The sequence below is a fragment of the Lycorma delicatula genome, chromosome 5, assembly GCF_047948215.1.
Source record: "Lycorma delicatula isolate Av1 chromosome 5, ASM4794821v1, whole genome shotgun sequence".
NCBI lineage: Eukaryota > Metazoa > Arthropoda > Insecta > Hemiptera > Fulgoridae > Lycorma > Lycorma delicatula.
Window position 1 is genome coordinate 42,742,383 of NC_134459.1, and position 21,176 is coordinate 42,763,558.

At 31.1% G+C, this 21,176-nt stretch overlaps 1 protein-coding gene across 1 annotated transcript in view; it reads left to right on the forward strand.

Annotated features, from left to right (window-relative positions):
- LOC142324896 (uncharacterized) overlaps positions 1-21,176 on the forward strand; it is a 248,632-nt gene that overhangs the window by 29,671 nt on the left and 197,785 nt on the right. The window lies entirely within an intron of this gene.

The window sequence follows — 21,176 nt, forward strand, 5'->3', positions numbered from 1 at the left end:
AGTAATAAGTTTCTTTTGATTTATGTTTATTATATTTACTACACTGACTGTTAACTATACTAATGTAATTTTTAAAATGAAGGATACTTTAATTAATATTAGTAATGTAACTTTGTTTTGACAGAAGCTAGCTAATTTAAATCTCAAATTAAATCCTAATTTTTTGTAATGTGCTGTGTATGGTCGAAATAAATCATTTTTGTTTGTGTGTCAGTTAAATTTTTGTAGCTTTAATTTCACTATAGGTGTTTTTGATTATTGTCAGTGTGTGGCTGGTTGCGTGCCACATCTTTGTATTACTTGATTAATGTTATTTATTTATAATTTATATATGTAATTAATTAATCTTTCTATATTTGTATTCTTGCATTATTAAAGAATATGTACCTATTATTTTGTATTTTAATTATAAATATTGCAGTTATGCAATGTTGAAATTTTTATTTAAAAAACCCCTCTATTATTCAGTTGAGTTTTATTAGCTATTATAAAACCATTAAAGTCAATATTTTTTTGTGATTTTCTCTTTCCTCATTCATCATTCTGTTCATTTTTTCCAATTCTTGCTTGAATAATTAAAATTGCTATTAAAATAATTTGAATCGTTAAAATTATTGAAACTGATTTTTTTGAATACATTTTTCCTAATAATAAATAGATTTTCTTCAGTTATATTTAATGTTTTTCTTTTTATTTTCTTGTAATCGGTCTGTTTTCCCTATCTATCTTCTTTTTTTTTCTCTTACTTTTTCTACGGTGTTTTATTCTGTTGTTGCTTGATATTAAGTTCACATCAAGTGTTATTTATATATTCTTCATAGAAGTCTCATAACTATTAGAACCACATAAAGTTATTTAATATTCAGGGAGACAGTTTTTTAAGAAAACCGAAAAAATAGGATCACAGATTTAAATGAATTTATATATATATATATTTTTTTCTAAAGTCGATTCTTTCGAGAATCATATTCCTCTGCACTATATAAATTATATTTATCCGATCAACCTAAGTACAGAATTAATAAATAAAATAAAATAGAATAGGATAACACCTACCTTATTCCATACGCTCGCGAAAGAGCGCTTTTGCGAGTTATTCGCATCATCAGTTGCTCCATATAATTTTTTTTCAAATCATTCGTATCAAATTACATATTATTACTGAAATTAAAAATCATCCTATGCTATACTTAATATTGTTAAAAGATCCTTTTCCAAACTAAAACCAAAACGGAAATAAACTAAAAATCTTTAAAATAAAATAAAATAAATAATTTAAACATTATAGAAATCCATGTGGACTAGATAGCCACAAGCAGTTATGTAACTGTTAAATTTTTTTAGGTACAAAGAGAATACGATTTTCTGTCAGTTTTTCGTCTGTATTGCTTCAATAAAAAATCGATTTTATAAATTTTTTATTTACTTTTTATTGGCTGTATTTACATTAATTAACTAAGAATTAAATTCTCTACAAGTTGTGTCACTAAATCATTTATTAGTCAATTAACAAAACTATTGTACTACAAACCAAAAAAAAAACTTGTTTTTCAACACCGAATTTTGTGTTTTAGTCGGATATCTTAAAAACTACTGGAGTTACAGTTCTGGGACCTGTTTTATCCTATTCCCTAGCTCAAATTACATAAGAAACCACCTACTTTACTCCTTAATTAGGATCCCAAAAATTACAAATATAACTCTTTTTAATAGAAGAGTTGAAATCCAGGTAAAATATTTTGCAGTAAATCGAAAACAAAGCGTTTCCAGACCTAAGTTTACATGAAAGGTTTTTACTATTTTCACCAGTAGAATATGTCCTGAAAGTTTCTCCGTTTTTTCGTGGGGCACTGTGTATAAAACAGGATAAATTAAATTAATTTTAATAAAATGTATACACAGCGACCCAGTTAACATTGCATGCAAAAAAAAATTTAACAAAATACTTCTAAACCGCCAGTTAATTCGAGAGCCATATGATTACAAGTACAGATGGGTTTGGAAGCTTCAATTTTTCGTTTTATTACATCGCATCTTTATTTTCTCCGTACCCCGGATCCGGCTACACAATCAAGCATAAACTCAGCTGTGAGGGGAGCCATCGCCTCAAACTACCTGCGGGAACAAAGCCCTACCCTGGCAGCTGGAACTCGGTCGATTATTGTCATGCCATGCCTCTAATGAGGGGTCCGCAGAGGGGTCTTCCAACCGGAACTCCGGTCTTTATAATCCGGTCTAATGAGGATCCCCAAAAGGATCCTCCACCGGGAAACGGTCTTACCTTTCCCTCCAAAGGTGCTGCAACAGAGTCCCCGCCCGATGATGGGTCGCCGGAGCTTCCACCCCTTCCGGACGTGGCTGTCCCATTCACCACGCCAGGACAGGACCGCCGAATCATGACACGACTGAAGCCTTACAACCTCGACCTCGGGGTGCATGTCCATGCAACTTGCAATAGGGACAACGAGCTTCCCGCGCTTGCATCCTTCCGCAAGTGGCCGGCCTCTCCACAGATAAAGTATAGGTCATCGAAGGAGCGCCGTGTGACTCTGCAGGCCAACCACCCAATACGGATTCGCCCATCTGACAACAATCTTTCTGCAAGGATGGGCGGCACCGCTACCGTGACCACCTACTTGTTTTGCCCCATAGGGCGGCCGCATGGACATGATATCTACCGTAACCGACTCCCCCGTCACCTTGCGAAATTCCGCAATGAATTCTTGTTTTGTCGTCAGCACGTCTACATTCTTAACCAGGACGTGGACCCTTCGACCGCTCCTCCCCGCCAGCACTGTGGTGATGTCTTTCACCTTTGTAGAGATCTCCTGACGCAGTTACTCTGCGGCGCCACCAGCAGCCCGCACGCGGATATGTAGATCCTCCCCGCAGCCCTTACGGGGGGAGAGAACCCCGGCTCCACCCGGTGACAGGGCTCCTTTGACGGAGCGGAAGGGATCAGTATAGGTTCTCTCCTTCACCTTAACCACCACTGTAGTCGTCGGCAGACCTATGTCTGTGTAGACATGTCCGAAATGATAAAGAAATTCTGAATCGCCTCTTCCATCACACTCGGCCAAATAGACCCACTCGCTTGAGACTGCTCAGCCCCGTCCAGAAGGTCCTTAAATACCTCCAGCATGTACGTTTGCTAAGTATGCTGATCATTGCCGTGGAGGACGTGTACGCACTGCCCTCCATGTGATCAGAACATTGTTTAATTTCAACCTTCGTGTTCACGTGTTGAACAAGTGAACTCCTTGACACTGCTACAGAAAACCGCCTTGTTATGGGCAAAACACCTCTTCCTAATAGAGAAGCTCATGTACTTATTCCCCGCACTCTTGCCTCCTTCCTGATCCCTCTTTTTCATGTAAGAATCGTACTGTGATACGTACCCGTCTACTTGAGAGGCCTCATCGGTAGAGGACGATCCCCTGCCACCAGTTTTAGACTTCTTGGTGTCTTCGGTCGCCGGTGGGAACGACGTGACCTACGTTTCCCTAATACCTTCGAAACACGTTGACCGCCCTCCACACCATCATCCGACCTCATCGGAAGGAGCGGAAAATCGTAGAATAGTTTAGAAAACCGGCAAATCTACAACTCTCCGTTGCCGCCCAACCGACAAGTCTTTTACCTTCTTCCCTTTGCGACTACTGAGTACTTGGCCCACCCACTGAAATTCTTCTATTATCATTGGAAGCTTCTATTACAAGTGTTTATTCGTTGTATATAAAGCTTTGTTATTTTCTTTTATCAATAATAAATATAACAGATTTGTATCGCATCATTACTATTTTTATTAAGTGTGGTTATTAATATTTAATTTTGTATTTTTTTATTTTCGGAATTTTCAATTATTATCATTCAATTTATTCTACCGTTCTTTTATTATTTTATCGTGTATCCTATTATCTTTTTAGTATTTATTTTATAATAGTTCTGATCGTAAACAAGGAAGCCTATAAAACATAAAACATTTGTATGTTTAATACATTTTACTTTCCCGGTGAGTACAGACAGAATAGCTACATTAAAGGGTATGGTGATTATGTAAAAAAGTGGTATCAGGTCTTTTGCAAATCTTTACGTTTAGGGTCCAACTAGTTCATCCAGAGCAAAATAAAAAGTATGTACATATGTGTGTTATTCTGCTGTTGACCTTACACCTCAGGATATGATGCATTAATCATATTAACATTTTTCAAAATTAAGGGAGTGAAAAAAGTTTTTTTCAAAAAAATCAACCCTTGCCTTTTAAAATTGAAATATATGTTTTTTTGTTCTTTCGTTCTAGCTCTCTTCGGTTTAATTATTTTTCAAAAACTTTACGCTTCATATATAGAGCTATTAAGAAATTTATACAATTTTTAAAATTATTCAACCGAACCTAAAATGTAGAAAATGTTTTTTGAAATTTTTTTGTTTATTTTACCATTTTTTAAAAGGGGTATTAGATTTGGAGAAAACTTTACTTAAGCAAATTTGTTAAGCTTAATCTATATATGAATACTTTCAGAAAAATAAAAATTTATTTCCCACCACTAAAACATATATATTCTGTTTTTTTGTTTTTCATTCACTAACAATTTCTTCTTTTTCTTTGAGCAGTATTTAACTTATTTAATTTATTTATAATACTTTTTTTGAATATATTCTTTGAAATATTTCCCTTAAGTATTTTTTTTTTTATGTAGAGAATGAACTCAGCGATCCTATATCAATTTAATTCTTATTTCTGGTTGATCAGGTAGGGAGATCCGCTTGTGAAGTTAAACTGATTGACTATAGATTGGTGTTAGTAGTGCTGAGCCGATCTAGTCCAAATACAATGTTAATTTTGTCATGCAGTAGTTAATGTTCACAGCTTTACCTCTTTCCAAATCATATTATTTGTCAGATAGTTTAAATTGTTTAATCAGTTAATTTTCTGATGAACATGCTTTTTTGAAACGTTTAATTAAATTTAGCTATTTTAATTACAACAAAAAATATAATCTGTTAATCGGTTTGTTTGCATAGGTGATCGAAATATCACGCGATTCGATTTATTATGTTTTCTTTTTTGCAATCATGACTACGTTCAAAAAATATTAGTAAAATCTTCTTTCGGTATCCAAGTCAAAAAGTTGATAGGTTCAATAATTTATGTAGAATAGTATAATTTTAATTAAATAAAAAGAAAATTATAAACTAAATTCAAATATGAAATATTATATAGAAAAATAATTACATTAAATAAACAATTTCCGAAAAAATTGAAATGAATCCAAAATGAAAAAATAATATTGAACTGAAAATTAAAAAAATAATTTTCCCACTACGCCTACGGAAGTAATGCAATTATTTTTATATATAATATCAATTTTTTTTAAATTTAGACAAATAAATCTACTGTATTTATGGAATGTATGTTAATTTTCATTAAATTACTGAAAAATAGTTTATTTATATATATGAATATTTTTTTTGATAAAATTTAAAACTGAATTTTTCAAAAACGGTACATTTGATTTATATTAAAAATATATGTATATTTATTTATTTCTGATTGAAATATTCCATTTTTGAGTAAAGCTTTTAGCACCTGAAAACAGTTTTTTTTGAAAATGTTGAAAGTGGGAAATATTTTTTAGTCATAGTAAGTAAAATAGTTATTATTCCACTTTAAAATCATCATTATCAAACAAGTATTTATTATCAGATTAATATTTGATGGTTATGTTGTTAATTTATGTGGCAAATACTTTTTATAATTTTAATAGTGATAAAAGTTAATTAAAGTATTTTTTTTTTTTGGTTATATTTTCATTTATTTGTAATATTGTTCTAATTTTCATTTTTAATGCCTTTTATAAATAATTATTACTACATTTTCATATTTATTACTGAAAATATTCTGTTACACAACAGGTTGTTTGTTGATTTTAGAATAAATTTTGTGTTTGATTTAAGTTTTAAAACCGGCATTATTTTTGTTATCTAATAATTAGAGTGTAATGAAAGTGAAGGAAACGATAGAAATAATCAATTTAAGAAATGTAAAGCATGGCAGATTAATTGACATCAGTAAACATAGTAAATTATCAATTCATGAGTTGACGATGATTGCCAATGCAAATGAATTAGATGTTTTTAAGGCAGTATCAGTTGAAGATTAAACAATTACTTAAGCATTGCAATTAATTGAACAATAATGACGTGAAGGATTCGTATTTATGTCGGTTAATAAGCGTTTTTTTCCAGCATAGACGTAATCAGCAATATGAAAATGATACAAATTTCAGATACAAATGTTCTTTTTATAATACGAGTAAGATTTTAAAATAACAAAATAGGAAAAGAGATTGAAGGATTTATTTCTATTTCTTCTCTATTCCGATTTAAGATTTAAGTTGGAAAACATTTAATTCTTCAGAAATCAATTAAATTTACTAAAGACCAACGAGTTAAACACAAAAATGGGTGATACTTGGTAACTGAAAACACTGCTGCTGCTGTAAAACAAAATCGTGTTGCATTATTTGAAATCCACTAGTAATTACATAACATTATAAGGGAGTATGACGAAGTCCTCTGAAACTTTCATAACCTATTCTACTCGTGAAAATAATGGAAAAGGTTCACATAAACATATGTCCTAAAATGCTTCGTTTGCAAATTACGGCGAGTGAAAGATTTCTCTTGGATTTCAGCTACCCCGGTGAAATGAGGCCGTACCAAACTTTACATGACGTTAATTAAGGGACAGAATTAGTAATTTCTTATGGTTTTTGACCTGAAAAATCGAATAAAAAAGGTCCGAGAACCGTATCTGTAGTAGTTTTTGAAAATCTGGGTTGAAAACCAATAAATTGGGGTAAAAACTCCTGTTTTTTATGTTTGGCTTATAATAACTTTTTTAAATGGATAATAAACACGTAAAATGTTTAAACAAAACTTGTAGAGAATTTAATTCTGAACAAAATTATGTACGATAGGTTAAATAAAACAAAGAAAGGGAGAAAAATTCGAATTTTATTTAGAAACCGTACGCTATACCAAAGTGCATTGTAAGTATCACTTACCATAATAAATGTTAAAAAATGAGCCCGCCATTATCAACAGATTTCTTACTGCGCCTGTGTGCTGTTTTTGTTGCTCTCTTTAGCTGAAACCGAGCTAAGCCTTTCACTAGCCGTAACTCGCAAACCAAGCATTTTAGGGCATAGTTTATATGAACTTTTTCCATTATTTTCACGAGTAGAATAGTTATGAAAGTCACTGGAGAGCTTCGTGATACATCTGTATATTATCAAATATTATTTTTTTCAACATTTTTATAGTCCTGGCATCATAGTTCCAGAGCTATGCTGCAAGAAGGATATATGATAATCAGTCGAAAAAACGGGGTATAGGCTTTTTGCAATTCTAGACGTTTCATGAACCAGGGACCCCAAAAAACAAAAAAAGTGAGGTAATATGTTCTTACGTGCGTCATGTGTTGGCGTGTTTGAAACTTAATAACTTTTGAGGAGATAAACTAGTTTAAATGTAGTTTGAGACTGCATACGTGAGGAAATTTTTTGGTAAAAGTTTTGGGTCAATATCTCCAGGGGGTGGGTAGGTAGTTTTTTGGGGTCAATTTTCTCAAAATTTTGCAACCATAACCCCACTTTATTTAAACTCAGCACATGCGTGCATGCTAATCTTAACATTTTTTTTTTTAATTTTCCCCCAAAATTTACTATTTTCCAAAAATAAAAAAGCTCATTTATTTACTGCATATCTTTTAACTGAATTTCTTTTTGTCTTCCTAGGCATACTAGTTGTGTAAGTGAGTAGTTGATTAGCATAGTGGTTGAGCAGGAGAAAAAAAAAGGTTGTGCAAGCGGCCCAAAAAAAAATACTTTGGAGGTGTGAAGCCGATCTAAGTTTAACAGTATCAATTTTTTAAAACTTATTTGGTTAATTTAAACTTTTAATGATAATATTGCAAACTTTTAATGATAATATTGCAATTTAATTTCTACATAATTCACCCCCACCAACAAAAAATAAATCTTAGGTAGTTTTTTCATATACAATTATTTTTCCACTATAATAAGAATAAATAATCATTGTCAGGAAACTATTACTTATAACTTTGTTGTTACTTTTTTCTAATTGTAACTCCATTTTCATATTTTAATACAGTATTAAAAATGTGTTGTTATTATTATTATTTAACTATATTAATAACATTTGCAGCTACGTCAGACCTGGAAAGCCGTTAGCGATCATTTCATTTGCCTTTACGCACACACCCAGACCCGGAAGCAGGTGGAAAACTGGTTGGAGAAATATATATATATATATATATATATATATATATATATATAAATTTCAATCCTATTAAAATTATGACATTTAAATTACTTTTTATTTTACAACTAATACGTTTGGTTTATTGCATCTGTCAAGGGGAAAAAGGTGTAAATTTTATGGTGTTTTGTACCGAATTAAACAAATTATTTTTAAATTTTGCTGTATTTGACATATTGGAATTGGTATTCTTTAAAAAATTAGAATGGAGAAAATTTCAATCTGCTTTAAAATTGACAAAATATAACTAAACCCCTTTTTCCTTTGTACTTTCCAAATGTAAAAATTCGTACAATTAAAAAAAAAGGCTCATATAATAATGCGTAAATAAAGTATTTTAAGGATCAAAATGAAAGACTATAAAACCTTATTTATTCAAAACAATTAATAATATTTAAATTACTAAATAATTTACCGATAATAAAACAGCATATTAAGCAACTTACCACAAAAAAGGAAACAAATGAAAATAACATCGATTTGATTAATTTTAAAATTCATTAGAAGAATGTAAATTTTTAATAATCATAGGCTAATATCATTTGATTAATTATTTCCATTTTTTATCGTCAAATTAGATAAACACTGAGGCAAATCAACTAGACAATTTGTAATGAAAGAACCAGTTTTCACACTGTATTTAACAAACAACGTAGTTGGCCAACCATACCTGATTGAGAATAAATATGCGTGTAAATAAGATTTTTTAAAATTATTAATTAAACAAAAATTATCTATAATTATTGCAGATATCTTGAATTTTAAGATAAACCAGTTGATTAAATAAAATATGGAACAACATGTTTATTATATTTAATAATCTATCAAATGCCGTTCGATAAAGAAGTTTAACATTTATTATGAAAAAGAAAATGTTAATGTTACGATAAAATGTTTAAGGTAGTTTTACGTAAGGTAAGATAAACTGTTATTATTACTTTCCCAACTAGAAAGCGCTATAGCACAGCTATAGCTCTACAAGGGAAAGTATGGTAATCGGTCCAATATTGGCGTATTCGGTTTTCACCTAATCGTTATATTTTGACATATATTTAAGGACACCAAAAAACTCTAAAACCGGATGGAAACTTAAGAATGTTCTTATATACATGTGTGTGTTCGGTGTCGCACTATAAATCACTTATATCTCTAGAACTACTCAACCGATTTTAACGAAACTTGGTCAGATTATTTCTACATATGAGGCATTCACGCCATTAAAGATTCAACTTAAACGGTCAAGAAGGTGAGACTATAGAGCAAGGTTACCCTCAGTATCTCGAGATTTTGCCCAATTAAGGTCATATTTTTCTTAGGCACATCTGTTAATAATTAAAAAAATAATTAAATCGCCCCCCACCCCAAAAAATGCCCTAAATAAACTAGTGGCTAAGTGGGTATACTGCGTCATTAGTACCTCCTCTCATCTCGAGGAGCGCTAGTGAAGCACTGACGTACAGCTACTGTAGACCACTGCTATGTGGCGACGTCACAGGTGAGCGGTAGAATTAAATAAATGAATAATATTTAAAGTGGCCGCTAGTACTACCTCACCTGCGCGAATAAAATACGGAATGCGCGCGCGCTTTAGTTAGCATCGTTGAATTAAATAAGCAAAAAAATATTATATTTAAATAAAATGATAAACATTTAAAATTAAGTTGTATGTGTATGTGTGTAAACCGTGCATCAGAAACAAGCCACAGTTGTAGGACTTTCCGGAACGCTACTATAGCCGCGTGACGGGAAAGTCTTACAACTGTGTTGCCAGCGTTTTTTTTTTCATTTTGAGTTTAAAAATAAGCAGTTAATAACCACCAATTTCAACTATTAAAAGAATAAAATATACCTTATATAGCAAAATACAAACAACACGTATTTAATATAAAAATGGGCTTTGTAGTCAGTAGGGTAGAGTTTATGAACAATAGTAACATTTTTCGGATATTTCCCTTTTAATAGAAACATTTTTTTTATCGGAAAACGTATAAGCGCGCTGCTTTTTGTCAGAATTAATGGAATTATGTATTACATAAAGTTCAACAGTGCAATTTATTACTTGTATCTATTTTATTTTAATTTCAATTATATTTTCTTTTATAACGTTGACTATTTAAATTTACATTAACTACCTATCATGGGAAAAAATCGATTCGTACGATTTTCATAAAATGTAATTTATTTATTAACCGGCTTCAAAAAGGCGGTTCTCAATTCGACCGATATATATATATATATATTTTTTTTTTTTTGGCTGTAATTTCTCATAAAGTACAGAAATCTGAATGAACTTCTTTTTAACAATAGAGAATGATCCAACGGTTGACTCACATATTACCGAGTAGCCCTGGACTATTAAAAAAAATATTATTAGGCAAAAAAACTCCGATCTTTATTACAGTTTTTATTACTTTAATTGTTATATAAACTGTCGTACCTTGAATTATTAGGTGTTCTGCTCTTATAACGAGCCTGCCAGCTCTTGTAAGCCTGCCAGTATTTTCGCTTCGACGAAATTACAAAACTTAAAAGAATAAAATAAAACATTTTTGAATGACTTTTGAACCTTTTTTCCAAAATTTAAAGGAAAATATTGCGCTGCAAATGAAAAAAGTAACTTTTTTATTACGCCCTCAATACAATTTTTGAATTTGTCAGCAACTTTTAAATGAATTACGAGTTTCTATACTTTCAAATTTCTCGGTTCTTGCGCATGCAGATGACGAAGTATAAAAATTCCTTTCAAAGAAAATGTTTCTAAGAAACCTATAATCGAGAGATTCGCAAGTCGATTTCATTTATTGAATAAGCTGTATATCACAATTATTTGCCTGGAATAACATTCAATTAATAACTAACTTACTGTGCGTTCGGAAACTTTATGTGCACTGGAATTGTGGAAGTGTAAATACGAAACTTTCTTAATTATTACTTAGTATTTTTATTTCATTATTTTATAGAAACGGATATTACAATAACTGGAATAGTTTATAAAAAGTGTTGAAAATGACCTTCTTAACATAAATACAACATTGCACGCGTTACAATTTGTTTTCAAACATCTTAACCAGCTGATGTACAGGAATGTCTCGTACTTATATCGTTATTGCGGTTTTTAGTTCAATCGTGCGTGGTCTGTTGTGATACACTGCTTGTTTTACTGCCCTCCGTCGAAACTAATCTGGAGGAGTCAGATCGGACGATCGTGCAGGCTACAAACCCCTCGAAATGATTTATTCACCAAAAGCATTTCGTAAAAAAGTCGTTGACCTGTTAGCTGTGTGGGCTATGGCGTTATCTTTCTGGAATTAACAGTGATTAATTTCCACTTCTGTTTAATAACTAACTAATAAAGTTTGTTAATACATTACAATAACGATCACTATTGACTGTATTTTCAAAAAAGATTGGACCCACAATGCGCGTTTTACTCGCACCGATTGAGACCTCAATTTTCGCTTCGTGTAGAGATTTTTCGTGTAATTCAAATGGCTTAGTTGTCGACCACAGTCATGTATTTTGGGAATTAATATACCCTTCTAAATGAAACCACGCTTAATCTGTAAAAAGCGTAATGTCGAGGATACCTACGGAATTTTGGTTAATAAAACTTTTAAACCGATCAAAATAACTTAGTCTTTTGGCATGATTTGTAGGTTTTTCAGTTCTTTCAGCAAGTCCGATATATTTCTGCTATGCTAACTTATCCATTGACTTTGATGAACTTTCGGCCATAGCATCCAAAAGTTCATCAAAGAATGTTTCATTGATATCAAGCAGCTTCTCTTCGTTTAGTTTAGGTGTCTTTCACTTTTATCAGCGTCTTTTCCAGAGTATACTGCTCAAACCTTTTGGATAATAGTTCGAACTGCACTGCGGTGATGACCAGGAGTATTTGGAAGCTTTTCGGAAAGCTTGTGCTTCACTAAATCAGTATGCTTGTCGCCTTCACAAAAAACCGGTTCAATGAAAAAAGATGAGTTTCTTTACCGAAAGAACCATTACCTTTCTCGCAACTATTGATTTCGATAAACGAAGTAAAACGAAGCACGTTCAATCACAACTCACCAACTATTTATTGGTTTATTACTGAGCAACGCCAAACAAACCCACAGGACAACCTGAACGTAACGTCGAAAAAACAGAATGTACCACATAATTCTAAAGTATACTGTACAGCGATGTTTCGAACGTATTCTATTATAAATTTAGTAATCCGAACCTAGTGACTCGTATTTCATTTAAAATTACGAGACGCGAATTACTTCTATTCATGGTATTCCTTGTGACATTTGTCGAAGCATTTGTATACTTCCTTCCTCTTCCAATAATTCTGTAATACTCTTTACGTTATCTAATCAATTGCCTCAAAAACCATTTGATTCCACTCAAAACATTTGTTATAATTGATAATAACTTACTTACCATTACTTACGAAGATGCTGTGTGCTTTTTCTCTAAAGTAAATTGAGTTTAAGACCTACACATGTTATCTTAGCAAAAAAATATCAATTGAAAATAAAGAACAAAAAACTAAATTATTTTACGTGTAATGATATAGTTCAGATTTACCAAGTCACGTTGTTTTTTTAAAAGATCTGTATTAGAATTCCGTTATAAATTAGTGGGTAGACGATAGTTAGGTAGTTCAAGTTACCAGTGGTCAAAACCGAAGAATTTTAAATATATATTAATAAGGCGATTGCGGTAGGTTGTTATGCCTTTAGTAAATAGCCTTGAGATGATCTTGCTTCAGTAATCCGCTCACGCTGTTTGTCCTTGACACACCCTTAACAACTTCATGAATTCTATGTATTTATTAATCAATTTTCTTTACAATGGAATTACAGGGTGTTTTTTTAATGTAATTCATATAAAATATATTTTTTTTTTATTAAAACATTATTAATAATGTTTTGTAAGAAAAAATTGTATATGTTTTTATATAATTTTAATCATTATTCTACTGGAAAAAACGAACACAGTTTTTATTATTATAATTATTAAAGGATGGGACAAAATTATAATTTCACTATAATTTTGGGTAATACTAAAAGATTATATATATAGATAATATATAAGGACCGCCATATTATCTAGTAGTTAGTTATACACCCGTGCGCTGTAATAAAGCCTATAACTTATTTGAACATTATGATTCTGAATTCCGTAACTCATCTTAGTCGTGACTGGGCGGTATTTTCTTCGAGATGAATCTTTTAGATAATTGTGTCTCTCGTTGTATTTGTTGAATTATTATTATTCCTGTGTTTGGTCCTCCATTATAATGTATCCGACTAAAATTATTTTAGTATATTACAGTCGGTAATACTGTTTTTGGTAATTTTCACATCACTTATCTTCTGTAATCGTATACATGTAGGTTAATATTATTCATACAAATATTGAATATATTCCCTCAAGGATTTTTGCCCGTTGTCATGCAGTAGAGACTGGTGATAGGTATTTATATGGAATATGAGGCGCCATAATGTACCTTTTTTCTTATAATAATGTTGTAAAATAATTTTTTTTTTTATCTCATTCATTCGTTCTTTTTATTTTATCATATTCACTCGATTTGAGGAATTTCAATCGATGATATGATTGTATCAAAAAAATTTATAATACTGAATTTTCAAAAATATTCACCATTTAGGAATTTTAGATCTTTTAAGATCATAAAAAAAAGAAAACTATAAAAACTTTTCAATCTTTCATTATTGCTCCTTCTTGCAAAATAGTCCCGATTTTCATATATAAAAAGAAATAGATACGATTAAAGCCCATTTTTTTAACTTCTTCCAAAGTGAAGTAAATCGTAGAAAATCTGTTTTCGAGCTGTTTATATAAATTTATTTTAAAATCACAGATTGTATGAGATTCATTCTATAAATATAGAGATAAATTACTACAGAAAAATTACAATTTATCCAATAACAATGAAAATAACGGTGCTTTTGGGTTACATCAGGCATTTTGTCCCATTTTTCTGTGAGCTTTCTTATTCCGGTAGCAAGAATTTCCCCTTCGGTGTCTGAATCATTCTTGCACTGTATTCTTCACCTATTCATTGTTGCCCGACTCGGTAACACGTAAAAACTCTTTGACAGGATCAAACAAAAAATTTTTGGTTGTGCGAGACCGGGATTGTAAAATGGATGTGGCAACAACTCCCAAGCCGAATTTTAAACAGCTTCCCGGATCTTTTGAGCGATATGGGATAGAAGAATACGCCTCCTTTTGTGAGAGAACCAGGAGGTTTCCTCCTTATTATTGCAAGTTGCACTTTTTTTTTCTAGCGTCATAAAATAGTACTCATTGTTAACTGTACGTCGTTTTTGCAGTTAATCGACACAAATTGGGAATTTATAACTCTAACATACCGTTCGCATCATGTTACATTATGTTGACTAGTTATTATGCGATCTAGAAAAGCATTACCTTCTTCTAAAAACCATCGTTTAATTTCGGTTCAAGTGTGAATTTGTCTTTATGATTTTGATTTTTTTTTTACTGGGTTTTAAACGAAGTATCATCGTTATCCCTCGAACACGATATTTATATAATAAAAAATTAAAAGATTAACCTAAAAATTACACTAAAGCAATATATAAACACACCCGACGTATTCCAGATAGCATAAATAGACGAAAAGATCGTATGAAAAATTAAATTTTCGTTTCCAGATGTACGGCTTTAAGAAATCGTATGACATTCGATAACATAGTCATATTGTTACCTGAAATATTGTTGAGGTAAGATCCAAATTAAAATTTCCGGCGCAGTGCCACTTAACAGACACATTCCACTAGTATTGGTGGTGTACCGTCAGTTGGCAGTCACAGTGAACCCAAACGGGTACATCAGTCTGAGTCATCAGATATCCATAAGTGAGCCTGGTGTGCCCATCAAGAGTTCCAGGGTGACACAGTATGCTTAAGTAGACGAAGTTTATTATTGATTGTAGCATTCCATTCACTCTACCGCTCATGACGAATTACACTCTTCAGATAACAGAGAAGATCATTCGAAACTACGCGATTAGTGAAAAGAGGCTGCCAACAAACCTCTTTTGCCGCACGATCAGTTCGTTCATTGCCTTTAATTCTAGTATGGCAGGGGGGTCCAGCAGAAGCTCACAGTTGTATTACGTCAAGTCATTTCAGAGATGAGAGACTGTATATCACAGACAATCGGGTGCCTGGATTGCATATCACTAATGGCTTGCAAGGCACTCATGGAATTTGAGTAGACAAGTACGTGTCGGAATGTTGGGCTAAGTATATTTAAGGCCTTGTTAATCGCAAACAGATCCGCGACGAAAACATTGCCGATACTGGGGAAATCAAACATGTATGTCCTAAAATAACTCCAAAATAATAAAACTTATAAGGTGTAAAATTAATGTTAATCACATAATAAAAATTATTATTATATGCTGACTGAAGTAAATAGGTGTAAAAGGAAGTCATCTGGTGTCCACATCAAATTTTTTTAATTTCGATTTTGTAAAGAACGCATACGTTTTTCCATTTAAATTTGAAATTAATTTTATGTAAAGTTGTATAAAACATTCTTTACTGTAAAGTTATCGAAGAAGGAATTAATTTTTTTTTTTAATATTTATTATTATTAACATATTTTTACTATCTATTTATCGAGGATGTGAGTTTTATGACGGTTTCCTCATAAATTTTGATTGCACAGAGCTGAGTTATCAGTCTTTGAACATCCTGTTATCATTTAAACATGAATACACTGCATTTATGTTTATAATTATTTTTCTTTAGAAAGTTCAACTAAGAATATTATTACATTGTTTTCATTTTTTTTAAGCAATCGAAGGGTTTTAAATATATTGGTAGCTTTTATATTTACTAAATTAGTTGCTTCAGAGCAGTGAAAAGAGCAACACTTAGAAGAATTCTCAGTAGTGAAAATTCTTAAGTTTTCCCGTTACTGAGCCAACAGAAAAAAGTACTGGTTAAATAACACTTTTCCCCCATATAAGGCACGTACTCGTTCTTGTACAATTCTTTTACACGCTGGTTTTAGATATTAAAAAGTTGCGTAAGGAAAAAAATCTTTACAATTATAATTAACACCGTGTTTAGTGTAATTGATAAGAATATTATATCCGAGTAAATGATACCTGTAGGCTACCGGAAAAAAGTCCATTTTTTAAAATTGAGGTAAGACAAATTTTACTTATTTCACGTGAATGTTCTCCCACTTTTGTAGTAAAAGCAATACGTTACTCATCATATATCAAGGTCATACGTTTGTTTGTTTGTTGTCGCTTCACGTGAGAACTAATCGATCGATTACTTTCAAATTTTCAGGATATATTTATGTTATAAGCGGAGATTTTAAGCCATAGACCGAGGTCCTAGCTCCCTTGGGGATAAGTTGTGAATTATTATATTAGAGAAAAATAAATTAATCCCTTTAACCGGTAACCGTTTAATCCGATAACCGACAGGCATCATTTACTCATATATCATATTTTTCTCAATTATACCAAACACGGTCTTACTTAATTATATTATATTTCTGTCACCATGACAACAAAAATTTGTTACGAATTTTTTGTAACATATCAAAGGTGTGTGTACTTTAGTTACCGCAGTTGCTACAATTTTTGTTCTTTGGTGGTTGGGTTTCAATCAACCACACATCTCAGAAATGGTCGAACTGAGAATGTACAAGACTACACTTCATTTACACTCATACATATCATCCTCATTCATCCTCTGAAGTATTATCTGAACGGTAGTTACCGGAGGCTAAACAGGAAAAAGAGAGAGAGAGAGAGAGAGAGAGAGAGAGAGAGAGAGAGAGAGAGAGAGTTGCTACAATTTTGTCTTTTATAATTTAGTTTCTTTTACAGTTTTCTTTAAAGCTTCAATACTTTATTTATCAGTATTATTACAACCATGAGGGTAACAAATACTGTGGGTAGACAGGGAGCGGCGGATTTCGATACTAGATCGTGGATACCGGTGTTCTTTGGTGATTCGGTTTCAATTCACCACATATCTCAGGAATGGTCTCAGGAACTGAGACTGTACAAGACTACTACACTCATACATATCATCCTCATTCATCCACTGAAGTAATATCTGAACGGTAATTACCGGAGGCTAAATAGGAAATATAAAGGCAGGGGGCGCGGGGTTCCCTGCCAAGACGGTAATGACGTGTGAAGTGAACTCTGCGGTCCTGGGGTGTGCTCCGTGGTTCCGGGGTCAGCCTCGGGGAACTCCTTGGTCGGCTCCGGGATTCGCTTGAGCCGACCTGGGCCCGGAGGTCCAGGTGGCTCAGCATTTTTCTGTGCAAGTATTTTTTAGTATATATAAATTCATTCTAAAAATAAATATAAAAATAAAACTTACTGAAAAATAAATTTCCGTAAAAAGTACGAATACTTGCAATTTTTGAGAAGGTTATAAAAGAGTGAAATATATATTTTACTGAAAGAGTAAACAATATAAATTTATTAAATGTGATAAAAATATTATTAAAAAATTATTTATAGAGAAGAAAAGTGTTTCTACAGTAAACTAGAATTTATATTTAATATACACATAAGTAGTTTTCATAATTCCCGAATTATAAATACTATGAAAGGTATTCATACGATTTATAATTCCAGATATAACTTCCCTGTTTTGTCGAAAAATCCAAAAGAGATCCAGAAATTAAATGATAGTCTAAAAAAGTAGATATGACACTAGGTCGTAATACCATTTTTTTTTTTTTTTTTTTTTTTTTTGTTAATTACTAGTAAAAAAGTATCGTTCTTGTCGTACATGTTTTTAATTTTAAAATACAATATAAGTTAATAACTAAGCAAAAAAAAATTGAATTTATGTTTTCTGACCCAGATTTAAACTTATATGATATAAGATAAAAAGAATGTCGTAAGGTGCAGCAAAAATATCTGTCTTTTCTTTTTAATAGGCGTGATTTGAATGGGCGTTTAAGGTCAGGTTAATGAATCCTAAGCGAGTGAAAGGGCCTTGAACTGCAACTTACTATATTGTTTTTATGTACATATTTGTTTATATTATATACGTTCGTAAATTTACCTGTTTTTTAACATCTATCTAACATCTTCATTATTTATATCTCCATTATACATAATAAACTTTCCAACGTTATTATATAACTACATGTATATTTTTTTATCAATGAAAATTAAGAATCCTCCTAATACTGGGAATTTTTTTTGAGGTTGATACTGAAATGTATCTTGCAACTTTTAGATTTTGCTTATATCCACCATTTATTTCGCTTATACCGGATGACAATAATTAGCATTTATATTCGTATATTGGTTGGACGACGTCCAATTTTTGTTGCTATTAGTCTAAGTATTTAATATGGAGCTCCCTTTTAAGTAGTTCTGCTGCATCGTCAACATTCTTATTACGCCACACACACATACATAGACTAACAATGTAAATGTAATAACTTTAATAAAACAATCATAATCATCAACATTTCATTATTTATTACGTTGTTTATCGTGTCAATTGAAAACGCCAACTCTTTTATATTGACATAAAAATAATCTAAAATTAAAATTTGTATTGTTGTTTCACGTAATATACGTATTTCTAAATAGTTTAATTAATTTGGTAATTAAGTCCACTAGAGAATAGAAAATATTTAATAGTTACTACAGAATGTTTTACGCGTTATCTTTTAATACTTTTCAGTCATTTCATATTTAATTATTTATTACGCGTTATATATTGCTATACAAAATCAACTATTTATTATTATATTTCATCTGATATTCTGCAGTTTTAAATATAGAAACTTGATTAAAACTTTTGTTTTAAAATATATTTATTAATTTAAATCAATATAGCCCCGGTCTACGTGGCACGAGTGATAGCATCTCGCTCTTTTATCCGGAGGTCCCGGGTTCGAATCCTGGTCAGACATGATATTCTCATACGCTATAAAATTTTCATTTCATCTCATCCTCTGAGGAAATGCCAACAGTGACCTCGGAAGCTAAAAAAAAGTCTACATGTAACGTGTTATTATTTTTTTAATATGAAATGAATTAAATTGTTTATATTCGAATAAATAAAAAGTAGGATTTCAATATATAGCGTAAACTTTTTTCAAAAATCGGTCAAGATTTGAAAAATTTTCGCTGAGCAGTCCTTTACGTTCAAGAAAATTTTAAAATCGAAAAAAACAGAATAATATAAAGTCCTCTCTTCGTTTATTTTGTGTTTTTTTTTTTTTTAGCAGAATTTCGGGAAAAATATTTAAAATATTCTTAGATAGTTACTTTACATTTTAAAATGAGTAATAAAGAATTTGAAAACTGAAATGATTAAATACAAATTAATGAAAGCTGAAACTCAGGTAATAATATCGTGCCCCTGATTTTACTAAGATTATGTTTTTTTTTTTTTGTTTTTGTGGGGCATACAACGAAGGTTCGTTATTAGCGTCTGAAAGCAATGATTTTACAATATATAAAGTAATTTTTAACACATGCGCTAATTATAACGATATGTAAACTAAATTACATAAAAAATAAATTAAAAAGTAAAATTAACAAACAAACTGCACAATAACACAGAAAAGATAGGAAAAGTTAAATCGCAATACAAAATACTAAGAAAACATTACAATAAAAATTAAATAATCGAATATAGACGTTCGGCTTTAAGAAAGAACGACATATTCGATACATTCTCAGATTGTTTCGTAGAATATCTCTGGTGGTAGCTCCTAAAGTAAATTTCCGACGCAATACCGCATAACACAAGCAGTTGACAAGGATGCGTTACGTTAGTCGACAGTTGCAGCGAACACAAACGGTTATGTCGGTCTGCGTCATTAGGTGTCCATGTATAACTCAAAAACGATAAGCTGTAGAATGTTGAAATTTTGGATTTAGGACTGTTGTAACATCTAGTTGTGCACCTCCCCTTTTAATTGCAATCGACTGAACCAAAAGTGTCCAAAAAAGTCCAAAATCCAAAACATTTGGATTTTGGAGTTTTTCTTAACCGCAGTAATAAGCTCTTATTGAAAGCTTTTCAACGATATATCAAATAATTGATAGTTATTTAAATTAGTTCCGAAGTTATAGTCAAATAAAATTTTAAATAATGAAATATTTAGATATTACAAGGGGAGGCACATCGGTTCGAATCCGATTTCATTTCCTTTTCTTTTTTTAATTTAAATATATTGATTTATTAATAATTATTAACCTCTGATTGTAAAAAAAAATTACGATAAATAGTAATTCAATAACAAAAAAAGAAAAAAAGTAATACAAAATATAAATATATAAAAAAATATATGTAATTTAATAAGCGTACAAGGAAGTCATGTGGTGTCCACATCAGTTTTTTAATTACGAATTAATTTAAATATCTATATTTTTAATTTTTTTAATAAAATTTGTTTGTTTAAGTGCTAATTACTTCGCATACGCTTACAAAATAAAGTATGTGAAGCAATATTAAATATTAAGTTATAATTACAATTATAATCTGTCGCTAGAAATTAATTTAATAAATTATCTATTAAAGTTCAAACCTTTCGCTTTTCATCTCTTTAAAAAAGAGACCAAGCTTTCCAAGTCTTCTCTTTTGGTATTGAGATTTATTATTTCAAACTGTAATTTATAGTTCCATTTCCACTCCGTATGCATTGATACCTATTTTTAAACTTTAATGAGGAATCCGTATGAGATTACTAGCTGAAGAATCATATTCTCATAGTAAGATTAGTTTAAAGCACTTCATATAAAATAAATATGATTTTTTTAACTTTAAATTATA